The sequence below is a fragment of the Triticum dicoccoides genome, chromosome 3A (assembly GCF_002162155.2).
Source record: "Triticum dicoccoides isolate Atlit2015 ecotype Zavitan chromosome 3A, WEW_v2.0, whole genome shotgun sequence".
Taxonomy (NCBI): domain Eukaryota; kingdom Viridiplantae; phylum Streptophyta; class Magnoliopsida; order Poales; family Poaceae; genus Triticum; species Triticum dicoccoides.
In genome coordinates, this window is record NC_041384.1 from 52,926,111 (window position 1) to 52,929,375 (window position 3,265).

Here is a 3,265-nt window from a genome sequence, read left to right on the forward strand (position 1 = left end):
CTCCTTATGGGTTATCATCAAATTCGAATCCGTGAGCAAGATATTCCCAAGACGGCCTTCAGGACAAGCTATGGTTCATATGAATACACTCTCATGTCTTTTGGCCTCGTCAACGCTCCTCCGACGTTCTCTCACATGATGAACTTCATCTTCAACGCCTACACCAATGACTTCGTTTTGGTCTATCTCGACGACATTCTGGTTTTCTCGAAGAACAAGGAAGATCATGCCAAGCACTTGCGTTTGGTACTCGACAAGCTGAGGGAACACCAGTTCTACGCCAAGTTCTCCAAGTGCGAATTTTGGCTCGATGAGGTTCTTTATCTTGGTCATATCATCTCTGCCAAGGGCATTGCCATGAATCCTGAGAAGGTGTCTGCAATTGCGAATTGGGAACCTCCTCAGAACATGAAGCAACTCCGTTGCTTCCTCGGTCTCGCAAGCTACTGCCGAAAATTCATTGAAAACTTTTCTAAGATCGCGAAGCCTCTCTCAAATCTTCTCCAGAAGCACGTCAAGTACGTTTGGTCTCCGGAGTGTGACATTGCTTTCAACACTTTGAAAGAGAAATTGATCACTGCTCCAGTTCTGACTCCGCCTGATGAGTCCAAGCCGTACGAGGTATTTTGTGATGCCTCTCTCCAAGGTCTTGGCGCAGTGTTGATGCAAGAGAAGAAAGTTGTTGCTTATACCTCTCGCCAGTTGAAGCCTAATGAGAAGAACTACCCCACTCATGATCTCGAGTTGGCGGCAGTTGTGCATGCTCTTTTGACTTGGAGACATCTCTTATTGGGAAGAAAAGTGGACATTTTAACTGATCACAAGAGTCTCAAGTACATCTTCACTCAGCCTAATCTCAACCTCAGGCAAACTCGATGGGTCGAAATGATTCAAGAGTATAATCCGAGTATCGAGTATACTCCAGACAAGGCCAATGTGATTGCTGACACATTGAGTAGGAAAGCTTATTGCAACAGTCTGATTCTCAAGCCTTATCAACCCGAGCTTTGTGAAGCTTTCCGCAAACATAATCTGCAAGTTGTTCCTCAAGGTTTCCTCGCCAACCTTCAAGTCTCTCCTACCTTGGAAGACCAGATTCGCCAAGCCCAGATTCTTGATGCTATGGTGAAAAATGTGAAGATTAGGATTGCCAAGAGTCAACCCAAGTACAAGTGCTACCGCCTTGATGACAAGGACACTCTCTTCTTCGAGGATCGTATTGTTGTAGCCAAAGGTGACCTTCGTAAAGTGATCATGACGAGGCTCACAATTCTCTCCTCTCCATCCACCCTGGGAGCACGAAGATGTATCAGGACCTCAAGCAGGCTTATTGGTGGACTCGAATGAAACGCGAGATTGCTCAGTTCGTGAATGAATGTGATGTCTGCAGAAGAGTGCAGGCAGAACACCAAAGGCCAGCTGGTCTCCTCCAACCTCTTGCCATTCCAGAATGGAAGTTTGACCACATTGAGATGGACTTCGTGACTGGGTTTCCAAAGTCCAAACGTGGCAATGATACTATATTCGTTGTCATCGACAAACTCACCAAAGTGGCTCACTTTCTACCTATCAAAGAGTCAATCACTGCAGCTCAATTGGTGGAACTCTATACCTCTCGAATTGTCTCTTTGCACGGTATTCCTCAAGTAATCTCTTCAGACCGTGGCAGCATCTTTACCTCCAAGTTTTGGGATTCGTTTCAGAAGGCCATGGGCACCAACATCCGCTTCAACACAGCTTTCCATCCTCAAACCAGCGGTCAAGTCGAGCGTGTCAACCAGATTCTTGAAGATATGCTCAGGGCTTGTGTGATCTCCTTCGGCATGAAGTGGGAGGATTGTCTTCCTTATGCTGAATTCTCCTACAACAACAGTTTTCAAGCAAGTTCGGGCAAGGCCCCATTTGAAATTCTGTATGGCAGGAAGTGTCGTACCCCTCTCAACTGGTCTGAAACCGGTGAACGTCAGCTTTTGGGAATGACTTAATCACAGAGGCAGAGGAAACGTGCAAAGTCATTCGAGATAACCTCAAAGCAGCCCAATCCCGCCAGAAGAGCTACTATGATAGTAAGCACCGTGATTTGGCTTTCAAGATCGGAGATCATGTTTACCTCCGCGTCTCTCCTATGAAAGGTACTCGTCGCTTCGGTATCAAAGGGAAGCTTGCCCCCAGATACGTGGGACCTTTCAAGATTGTCAGCAAGAGAGGCGATTTGGCCTATCAACTCGAGCTTCCGTCAAACTTTGCAAATGTTCATGATGTGTTCCATGTCTCTCAGCTCCGAAAGTGCTTCAAGACTCCTGACCGCACCGTCAACTTTGAGGACATTGAGCTCCAAGAAGATCTCTCCTATCGTGAGTACCCCGTTGCTATCCTTGAAGAGAGTGTACGCAAGACTCGCAACAAGTCGATCAAGTTCCTCAAAGTCAAGTGGTCACACCATTCCGACCGTGAAGCTACCTGGGAACGCGAGGATCACCTCCGTTCTGAGTACCCGGCGTTCTTTTAGTCCTAGATCTCGGGACGAGATCCTTTCGTAGTGGTGGAGTGTTGTAACACCCCGGATATGATTTACCCAATATGTAATCCAACTCTTGCCGTTTCCGGCCTTAAGTTAATTTATTTTCTCGGGTTCGGGTTTTTGTCTCCGTGTGTTTTTGTCGTTGTCATGCATCTCATATCATGTCATCATGTGCATTGCATTTGCATACGTGTTCATCTCATGCATTCGAGCATTTTCCCCATTGTCCGTTTTGCATTCCGGTGCTTCGTTCTCCTCCGGTGGTCATTCCTAGCTTTCTTTCATGTGTGGGGATTAAACATTTCCGGATTGGACCGAGACTTTCCAAGCGGCCTTGGTTTACTACCGGTAGACCGCCTGTCAAGTTTCGTATCATTTGGACTTCGTTTGATACTCCAACGGTTAACCGAGGGACCGAAAAGGCCTCGTGTGTGTTGCAGCCCAACATCCCTCCAAGTTGGCCCAAAACCCACCTAACCCTGCTCCATCACCTAGAGCGTTCGATCACGATCGCGTGGCCGAAAACCGTGCTCAATTTGGAGCTCCCTAGCTCCTCCTACCTCTATATAAAGACCCCCCAAAATTCGGATCTCCTTCTCCCCCGAAACCCTAAATTCTACCCACCGCCGACGGACATTGTCCGCCCCGTGCCGGACATCCGCCGCCGCCAACCGGGAGCCGCCACGTGGCTCCACCCGGACCACATCCCCGCCGGCCCGCCGAGCCCGCATCCGGCCCTCGCGG